Source organism: Heptranchias perlo, unplaced genomic scaffold (genome assembly GCF_035084215.1).
Source record: "Heptranchias perlo isolate sHepPer1 unplaced genomic scaffold, sHepPer1.hap1 HAP1_SCAFFOLD_56, whole genome shotgun sequence".
Lineage (NCBI taxonomy): Eukaryota > Metazoa > Chordata > Chondrichthyes > Hexanchiformes > Hexanchidae > Heptranchias > Heptranchias perlo.
In genome coordinates, this window is record NW_027139581.1 from 2,847,752 (window position 1) to 2,858,631 (window position 10,880).

At 45.5% G+C, this 10,880-nt stretch overlaps 2 non-coding genes across 2 annotated transcripts; one reads left to right on the top strand and one right to left on the bottom strand.

Moving 5' to 3' along the window:
- Positions 1–629: 629 nt before the first annotated feature.
- trnas-aga (transfer RNA serine (anticodon AGA)) lies at positions 630–711 on the top strand. The gene has a single exon. It is a non-coding gene; the product is annotated as a tRNA-Ser (tRNA).
- Positions 712–8,342: 7,631 nt separating this feature from the next.
- trnat-ugu (transfer RNA threonine (anticodon UGU)) lies at positions 8,343–8,414 on the bottom strand. The gene has a single exon. It is a non-coding gene; the product is annotated as a tRNA-Thr (tRNA).
- Positions 8,415–10,880: the final 2,466 nt, after the last annotated feature.

Below are 10,880 nucleotides of genomic sequence, written 5' to 3' on the forward strand. Positions count from 1 at the left end.
TTTTGCCATTTGCATCACAGAATCAGAGAAAGGTGACAGCACGGAAGGAGGCCTTTTGGTCCATCGTCTCCGTGCCGGCTTTATGCAAGACCAATCCAGCTAGTCCCACTCCCCCGCGCTATCCCTCTAGCACTGCAACCTTTTTCCTTTCAAGTACTTATCCCGTTCCGTTTTGAAAGCCATCATTGAATCTGCCTCCATCAGCCACTCGGGATGCTGAATTAGCCCGGGTCTCTTCACAACGCGACTCTGCCTTTCATTTCTTGCTCATTATTGTGGTTCTGACATCGAGGTGACGCGGAGAGTGAGATTTAAAATCGCTGAAATATCAGTGAAATTATATTGTGGAAAGTGGGATTGTCCGAGTTCGTTCATCAGTCTTTTTATCACACGTCCAATGTTCGAGATAAATGATATCTTTAAAGGGAGGAGAAGTTCATCGTCCAGGTGTATTTGAAGCCAGGTCGACCATGTAATAGGTAGGGATACCCACCACAATACAAACGAGTAACTGGCGTGAACAACCGACCCCCTCACCGACGGTTGATACCCACACCAGTTCTGCGGCTCGGTGTCGCAGAGCGCTGGATTATTACGATTTTAAGTGAGCAGCATTGTGCTGTTAGCAAGTAGTCGTGGCCGAGTGGTTAACGCGATGGACTAGAAATCCATTGGGGTTTCCCCGCGCAGGTTCGAATCCTGCCGACTACGGTTTAGAGTTATCATTTTATCCTTTTATCTCTGCGTTTCAACCGATCCGAGTGTGTGCAAAATGAAAATCCATTGTCAAGAAGTCGGAGCAGGACATTCGCGGACTCATCATACAATCTAGAATAGTCAACATGGTTTTATGAATGGGAAATCGTGTCTGAAAATTTTATTGGAGTTATTTGAGGAAGTAACGATCAGGGTGGATAAAGGGGAACCAATGGATGCAGTATATTTGGATTTCCAAAAGGCATTCGATAAGGTGCCACAGAAAAGGTGATATCCCTGCTGCTTGTTATACTCCACGCTTACACACACCCGTGCCTTCTGCCGCTTCCTGCCACTGCTTCTGACCTTTACCACGCAGAGAATAACAGGCACAAGATAAGAGCTCATAGATTGGGGGTTTGCTCACTAACAGAAAACAAAGAGTTGGGATTAAAGGGTCATTTTCAAAATGGCAATCGGTAACTGATGGGTGCCGCAGGGATCAGTGCTGGGGCCTCAACTATTTACAATATATATCAATGACTTGCATGAAGGCACAGAGTGTATTGTTGCCAAATTTGCTGATGATACGAAAATAGGTGGAAAAGCAAGTTGCGAGGGTGACACAAAGGGATATTGACAGGTTGAGCGAATGGGCAAAAATTTGGCAGATGGAATATAAGGTGGGAAAATGTGAAGTCATCCACTTTGGAAGGAACAATAAAAAAGCAAAATATTATTTCAACGGAGAAATACTACAAAATGCTGCAGTACAGAGGGATCTGGGTGTCATCGTACATGAAACACAAAAAGTCACCATGCGGGTGCAGCAAGTAATTCAGAAGGCAAACGGAATATTGGACGATTGAGAGAAAGACAGAGAAACGGACACTCACACAGAAAAGCTGAGAAAAAATGAGACACACACACATTACACCCAGAGGCACGGTCGTTCTTGGTGCCCGTCTGTTGCAGCGCGATGGATGGTTGCAATTTTAAGTGAGCAGCATTTAGCTGAGCTCTCGCAGACGTGGCCGAGTTGTTTCGGGCGATGGATAAAAAATTCAATGGGGTCTCCCCGTGCAGGTTCAGAGCTTTGTTTTCAGACCCTTCACGTCTGCGTTTCAACCGACATGTGTGTGTCTGTCTGTCACTGTGTGTACCTGTGTGTTTGAGTATCTATCTGTGTATCAGTGTCTGCTGTGTCAGTGTGTGTGTATTGTGTCTGTCCGTGTGTGTCTCACTTATTCAACGCTTTTCAGTGTGTCTCTCTGTCACTCTTTCCCCCGCTCCCCACATCATTTCATTCTGGACTTTGACTCACAAAGAGATGGAATATGTGAAAGACAAGCCTTCTTTCAACACATTGTGAGCTCGTTGCCAAGACTGATGCCCACTGAGCGACGGCTGATAACTAGACCAGTCATGCGGCTCTGCGTCAATTGTTTGTCCGATTACGCTGGTGTGAAGCGCCTTGGGGCGTTTTGCTGCGTTAAAGACTCGATATCAATGCAAATTTTTGTTGTGGGCAATTGTGATAGCATCAAACTGAGAGAGTTGAGGGGAGAGCTGCAGCGCCACCACTGGAGACGATTGGTATTGCAGGCATCTCCTGTTTTGTGAGTTTCACCGGCCTCCCTCTTCTCAGACCCCTTGATAACCTTGTCCGGTTCCCGGTTTGGGAACCTCTGCTCTGCTCAGCTCTCTGGTGGGGTGGGGCTTGAACCCACAATCTTCAGACTGAAAGGCCAGAGTGGAGCAGATTAGAGAGATCTGAGATTCGCTGGAATATCAGTGCAATTAATTTCGGGAAGGTGGGAACATTTTATCAATAGATTTTCTGCATCCAATTTTGCAGATAAATGGCCAGAAACATAAAAGTGAGACTTTTAATGCCACAATTGAACCTCGGTCTTCCGCGTGCTCCCACTAACGGAGAACTGATGCACGAAGTGAATGTCCTCTCACCACAGATGGTCTGAGACATGTTGTCTGTTCCAGTCAATCTTTTTAAACTATTTATTCGATGATAGTTTGTTTAACTTTCCATGGGTCTCTGTTGAAAGAGGTCTTACATTTCACAATTCCATCACTTTGTTGGTCAAGGTACAGAGCAAAATGATGTGGGGAGCTGGGGACAAAATGACAGGGAGAAAGAAAGACTGTGAGACACTCAGAAAAGCGTGGAAGTGACCCTCAGGCACGTTGCACACAAACTTTCCACGGGCCTCTGTTGACAGAAAACTTTCCTTTCACATTTCCATCTCTTTGTTAGTCAAGGTGCCAGAATAAAGTGATGTGTGGAGCGCGGGAAAGAGTGACAGAGAGAGAGAGAAAGGCAGAGAAAGAGGAGACCCACTCAGAAAAGCTTAGAACAAGTGAGACAAACATACACATTACACACACAGGCCTAGTGAACCTTGGTGCCCGTGTGTTGCAGAGCGATGGGTCGTTGCCATTTTAAGTGAGCAGGTTTTAGTTGAGGTTAAATCGTTGTGCTGAAGGCAATGGACCAGAAATCTATTGGGGCCTCCCCGCAGCTTCGAATCCTGCCGACAACGGTTCACAGCTTTATTTTCAAACCTTCCATATCTGCGTTTCAACATACACGTGTGTGTCTGTCTGTCAGTGTGTGTAACTGTATGTGTGATTATCTATCTGTGTATCAGTGTCGGTTTGTACATGGCTGCGTGTGTGTAATGTGTCTGTGCGAGTGTGTCTCACAGCTGAGTGCAGTGGATACAACAAAAGCTCCGGGCCCCGACAACATCCCGGCTGTAGTGCTGAAGACTTGTGCTCCAGAACTAGCGGCGCCTCCAGCCAAACTGTTCCAGTCCAGGGACAACACTGGCATCGACCCGACAATGTGGAAAATTACCCAGGTATGTCCTGTCCATAAAAAGCAGGACACAACCAATCCGGCCAATTACCGCCCAATCTGTCTACTCTCAAACATCAACAAAGTGATGGAAGGTGTCGTCGACAGTGCTATCAAGCGGCACTTACTCACCAATGCTCAGTTTGGGTTACGCCAGGACCACTCGGCTCCAGACCTCATTACAGGCTTTGTCCAAACATGGACAAAAGAGCTGAATTCCAGAGGTGGGGTGAGAGTGACGGCCCTTGACATCAAGGCAGCATTTGACCGAGTGTAGCACCAAGGAGCCCTCGTAAAATTGAAGTCAATGGGAATCATGGTGAAAATTCTCCAGTGGCTGAAGACATACCGAGCACAAAGGAAGATGGTTAGTGGTTGCCAAAGGCCAATCATCTCAGCCCCAGGACACTGCTGCAGAAGTTCCTCAGGTCCATCCACCACCCTAAACATTCACTCCCTCCACCACCGGCGCACAGTGGCTGCAGTGTGTACCATCTACAGGATGCACTGCAGCAACTCGCCAAGGCATCTTCGACAGCACCTCTCAAACCCGCGACCTCTACCACCCAGAAGGACAAGGGCAGCAGGCGCATGGGAACAACACCACCTGCACGTTCCCCTCCAAGTCACGCACTATCCCGACTTGGAAATATATCGCCGTTCCTTCATCGTAGCTGGGTCAAAATCCTGGAACTCCCTTCCTAACAGCACTGTGGGAGAACCTTCACCACACGGACTGCAGCGGTTCAAGATGGCGGCTCACCACCACCTTCTCGAGGGCAATTAGGGATGGGCAATAAATGCTGGTCTCTCCAGCGACGCCCACATCCCATGAACGAATAAAATTAAACAACGCGACTGTTTCTTTCATTTCTTGCTCATTATTGTGGTTCTGTCATAAAGGTGACGCAGAGAGGAAGGTTTAAAATCGCTGGAATGTCAGTGAAATTATATTGTGGAAAGTGTGATAGTCCGAGTTAGTTTCTCAGTGTTTTTTCACGCATCCAATGTTGAAGATAAATTGCAAGAGAAATGAAAGTGAAGCTTTTAAATGCAATTAGATTTGATATATTTCGTCGGGGAATTAAGCCCCGGTCTCTTGCATAACAGGCGGGGATATTCACCACCATACTAACGAGGAACTGCCGTGGGCTCATTAAGGACACTCACCACAGATGGCGTCAGACACGCTTCAGGTTTCAGTGAATCTATTTTAACCATTTATTTGATGACAATTTGCTTAACTTTCCACGGGGCACTGTTGAAAGAAGACTTACCTTTCACATTTCCATATCTTTGTTCATCAAGGTCCAGAATAAAGTGATGTGGGGAGCGCGGGAGAGAGTGACAGAGCGAAGAAAGGCAGAGGAACGGAGACTCACTCGGAAAAGCATAGAAAAAGTGAGACACACAAATACAGGTACATTCCACACAGGCATCCTGATTCTTAATGCTCGTCTGTTACAGAGCGATGGGTCTTTGTAATTTTAATGTAAACAGCATTCAGAACAGGTCAAGTTGTCGTCCCGAAATCCATTGGATTCTCCCCGCGTCTGTTCGAATCCTGCCGACTACGGTTCAGAGCTTTCTTTTCAAACCTTTCATCTCTCCGTTTCAATCTGCACGAGTGTGTCTGTCTGTCAGTGTGGGTGTCTGCTTGTGTGTGTCTCACTTTTACAACGCTTTTCAAAGTGTTTCTCTGTCTTTCTCTCTCTCTGTCTCTCTTTCCCCCGCTCCCCACATCATTTCATCTTGACTGACAAAGAGATGGAAATGTGAAAGACAAGTCTTCTTTCAGCAGATTGTGTGCTCGCTGCCGAGAGTGCTGCCCACTGAGCGACTGCTGACACCTCGACCAGTTCTGCGGTTTGAAGCCCACTCCTGGTCGCATTTTAATTTACACTTTCATACTGTTCAGTGACATACTTTTTACATCTCCATTATGTACCTGGTACTTTCTCATTACTATTAATGTGACCTTGCTATGCGCAAATTTGGAAACCTGAACGGTAATCCTTCCTCCCTCAACGAACACCACCAAAAAGCAGATTAACTGGCCATCCATTTCATTGTTGCATGTGGGATCTTTCTGCTAATCCTCCTCTGCGTCCTTATCAAGGCTTCTCTCACTCTCCATCTCTCTTCTTGTGTCTCGCTCTCTGTTTCTCTTTCTTTCTGTATCTCTCTCTCTCTCTCTCTGTCTGTTTTGAGCTGCTGAATTAGCCCGGGTCTGCTCACAGCTCGATTCTGCGTATTCACTACTTGCAAATTATTGTGGTTCTGACATCGAGGTGAAGGGTGCGCCTGTCTGTCAGTGTGTGTACCTGTTTGTGTATCAATGTCTGGGTGTGTAGGTCACTCTATATGTGTGTGTGTAATGTGTCTCACTTCTTCAACGTTTTTCAGATTGTCTCTCTGTCTTTTAAAGGCAGTTAAAGTTGGGTCTCCCCGGTCTCCCGCTGGACAGACTATACTAACGAGGAACTGCCGTGAGTCGGTCAAGGACAATCACCACGGATGGCGTTAGATGCGCTTCAATTTTCAGTGACTCTATTTCAACCATTTAGTTCATTACAATTCGCTAAATTTAGTGGTGCTACCGAGCCACTCTTGATGATGAACATGGAAGTTCCCCACCCAGAGTGTCCCTGCTCCCGTCACTGCCTCCTCCAAGTGGTGCTCAACATGGAGGAGGACTGATTCATCAGCTGAGGGAGGGCGCTAGGTGGTAATCAGCAGGAGGTTTCCTTGCCCATGTTTGACCTGATGCCATGAGATTTCATGGGGTCCGGAGTCAATGTTGAGGGCTCCCTCCTGACTGCATATCACTATACCGCCACCTCTGGTGGGTCTGTCCTGCCGGTGGGAGTGGACATCCCCAGGGATGGTGATGGAAGAGTCTGGGACGTTGGCCGAAAGGTATGATTCTGTGAGTATGGCTGTTACAGGCTATTCTTGGGACAGCTCTCCCAATTTTGTCACAAGTCCCAAGATGTTTGTGAGGAGGACTTTGCATTGTCGACTGGGCTTGGTTTGCCTTTGTTGTGTCCGGTGCCTCGTGGTCCGTGATAGCCTTTCAGTGTATTTTCCGCATCAAATATTAGAGATAAATTGCAAGAGAAATGAACGTGAAACTTCTAAAGGCAGCGAAAGTGCAACCTCCCCGTTGGAAAATTGAACCCCCGGTCACTTGCGTGATAAGCGGTGATACTCACCAGTACACTAACGAAAAACTGGTGTGGGTCAGTAAAGGACACTCACCACAGATGGCGTTAAACATGCTTCAAATTTCAGTGAATCTATTTCAATCATTTATCTGATGACCTTTCATCTCTGCGGTTCAATCTACACGTGTGTCTGTCTGTCAGTGTGTTTACCTGTGTGTGTGTGTGTGTGTGTGTTCGTATCTGTCTGTGTATCAGTGTCTGCGTGTGTACATGGCTGTGCATGTGTGTGTCTAAAATGAAAATGCTAGAATCCATTATTAAGGAAATTATCCTTCCTCCCTCAACTAACAAAACCAAAACGCAGATTAACTGACCATCCATTTCATTGTTGTATGTGGGATCTTTCTGGTAAACCTCCACTTGGAGATATATTGCAAGAGGAATGAAAGTGAAGCTTGAAAGGCAACAAAAATGTAACCTCCCGGTCGGGAAATTGAACCCTGGTTTCCACGGGCCACTGTTGAAAGAAGACTGACCTTTCACATTTCCATCTCTCTGTTCGTCAAGGTCCAGAATAAAGTGATGTGGGGAGCGCGGGGGAGAGTTCAGATAGAGAAAGACAGAAAAACAGAGAATCACTCAGAAAAGCTCAGAAAAAGTGAGACATACACACATATTTAGGCACATTACACACACAGGCATAATCGTTAAATCTCTCTCTCTCCCTCTCCCCCCAATATTTCAAGGTGTCTCTCAGGATCAGTCTTTCTCTCTCTCTCTCTCTGTCTCAGTCTCTCTCTCTCTCTGTCTGTTTGTCTCTCCCCCTCCTTCTCTCTAATACCCGCAGATCTGAGAATCACATGGTCAAAGAAGGAAACAGATCGGAACACATTTGTGCTCTGCAACAGACGGGCCCCAAGAATTCAGTCCCCAAACAGTCTCCGCTCAATAATATTCTGAAAGTGACAATCACCTGTTTCATTCTTTTTCTGTTCTATTTTTCTGTCGTTTTTGAAGAAGAAGTGAGGCAAAGAAGTAAAATTTGTAGTTAGCGTCTTAAAAATGCTTCCTCCCTATCGGGGAATTGAATCCCTGGCTCAGGGGGGATATCTCACCACGATGGAGAATATCCATTTCGAAATGATTTTTCCGAAGACTTTTAATCGCCCCACGTCCCCGTGTCTCGCCATCTCAGGGAGGAGGTCAAACTCGTCTGAAAAACCTGAACCATTTAACGATTCCACCAGAGCCGTTTTCCTGGGATTCGGTTTTGAAACAGGACACAGGCTCAATTTTCTCCAATCTGTTTCCTTCTTTGACCCTGTGATTCTCAAATCTGCGGGTATTGGACAGATGGAGGGAGAGAGACTGACACAGACTCAGACAGACCGAGAGAGTCTCTTTCTGTCCCAGTGTCTCTCTCTCTTTCTGAGTGTCTCTCTTTTTCACTCTTTTCCTCGCACCCCACATCACTTTATTCTGGATCTGAACTAACAGAGAGATGGAAATGTGAACGGTGAGTCTTCTTTCAACAGTGGCCCGTGGAAAGTGAAACAACTGTCATCAAATAGGTCATTTCATTAAAAATTCAAGCTTGAAACAAATACGGACGGGTTTCGAACCCGCGCTTTTCGGTTTACAAGACCGACGCCTTTCCACTTGGCCACCGCACCCCGCGAGCAAAACCCCGATGATAATGCTCTTCAGCGGGTGAAGTCAGATCAACAGGTTTATGCAACTGATTGCGACAATCGACTAATCGAGGAACAATGGATTTCTACTATTCCGCCTGAACGAATAATTTCATGACAGTTTATTTTACGGGCCGTTGTGGAAAGAGTCACAGAGAGAGAGATAGAAAGAGACAGACAGAAAGAGAGAGAGAGAGAGAGATAGAGACAGATGGAGATACGGGGAGAGAGATGCAGAGAGAGAGACCTTAATGGAGAGTTTTAAAATCGGTGGAATATCAGTGAAATTAAATTCAGGAAACTGGGATGGTCCGAGTTAGTCTTTCAATGTATTTTCCACATCAAATATTGGAAACAAATTTCTTTCTGTATTTCTCTCTCTCTCTTTCTCTCCGTTTAGAGCGGCTGAATTAGCCCGGGTCTGCAAACAGCTCGATTCTGCGTATTCATTACTTGCATATTATTCGGGTTCTGAAATCGAGGTGAAGAGTGAGGCAGAGAGCAGGTTTTAAAATCGCTGGAATATCAGTGAAATTAAATTGTGGAAAGTGGGATGGTCCGAGTTAGATTTTCAGTGTATTTTCCACATCAAATATTGGAGATCAATTGCAAGTGAAAGTTTTTCGGAAGGAGGGAGGTGTACAGTGGTGTTCCCCTTAGGTCGGTATTGGGACCATTGCTTTTTTGACATATATTAATGACTTGGACTTGGGTGTACAGGGCAAAATTTAAAAAAATTGCAGGTGACTCAAAACTTGGAAGTGTCGTGAACAGTGAAGAGGATAGTGATAGACTGCAACAAATATATATTCCTTAAGGCACAAAAACCCAACAGGAAAAGTGATCCAACCGTGGCGAACAAGATAAATTAAAGATAGTATTAAATCAAAGGAAGAGGCAAATAAAGTTGCCAGAAAAAGCAGTAAACCTGAGGATTGGGAGCATTTTAGAATTCAACAAAGGAGGACCAAGAAATTGATGATGAAAGGGAAAATAGAAAATGAGAGTCAACTAGCAAGAAACATAACGGACTCTAAAAGCTTCTGTCGGTATGGAAAAAGCTAAAGAATAACGATCGTTAGTGCTTAAGGCGTTGGATTTAAAATCCAATTGTTTTATATCAGCGTGTTTCCACACTCCTCGTAGCTGTTTCATTTTGATACTGCTCATTGTCACTCTTCATCCATTTGCATCAGAGAAAGGTTACAGCACGGAGGGATCGTTGCAATTTCCAGTGAGCAGCATTGAACTGAAATCAAGTCGTCGTCGCCAAGTGGTTAAGGCGATCGATTAGAAATCCATTGGGATCTCCCCGCGCAGCTTTGAATCCTGCCGACAACGGTTCAGAGCTTACTATCCAAAGATTTCATTTCTGCGTTTCAACCTACACATGTGGGTACCTGTCCGTGTATGTGTATGTGTAATGTGTCACTTCTTCAACGCTTTTCAGAGTGTCTCTCTTTCCCTGCTCCCGACATCATTTCATTCTGGACCTTGACTGACAAAGAGATGGAAGAAATGACACTCAAGCACATTATATAAAAACACAGTAAACAGGGTGGCCGAGTGGTTCAAGCGTTTTACTTAAAATCCGCTGGGTTTATGTTCTCGTGGGTTCGAACCGCACTCCAGCGAGTTGTTATTTCGGTTACATTTTGACAGTGCTCATTGTCACTCTTCTCCCATTTACATCATACCGTTAGATAAAGGTTTCAGCACGAAAGGAGGCCATTCGTCCCATCGAGTATGTACCGGCCCTGTGCAAGAACATTCCAGCTCGTCACTGTCCCCGTGGCCCTGCATTTTTTCAGCCATGATTGAATCTGCCTCCACCACCCCCTCGGGCAGTGCATTCCAGATCCGAACCACTCGCTGTGTAAAAAAGTTTTTCACCTTTGGTTCTTTTGTCAATCGCCTTAAAGCCATGTCCTCTAGTTCTTGACCCTTCCACCAATGGGAACACTTCTTCTCTATCGACTCTGTCTGGACCCTTCATGATTTTGAATATCTCGATCAAATCTCCTCTCAACCTTCTCTGTTTCAAGGAGAACAACCCCAGCTTCTCCAGTCCATTCAAGTAACTAAAGTCCCTCATCCCTGGAATCATTCGAGTAAATCTCTTCTGTACCCCCGCCAGGGCCTTCACATATTTCCGAAAGTGCGGTGCCCAGAATTGGACACAATACTCCAGTTGTGGTCAAACCAGTGTTCTATAAAGGTTCATCATGACTTCCATACTTTTGTACTTGTGCCTCTATTTATAAAGCCAAGGATCCCATTGCTTTTTGAAACGGTTTCTCAACATGCCCTGCCACCTTTCAAGATTTGTGCACAAAAAGCCTCCGATCTCTTTGTTCCTCTACCCGTTTTAGACTTGTGCCCTTTAGTTTATATTGCGTCTCCTCATTCTTCCTAATAAAATGTATCACTTCGCATTTTTCTGCATTA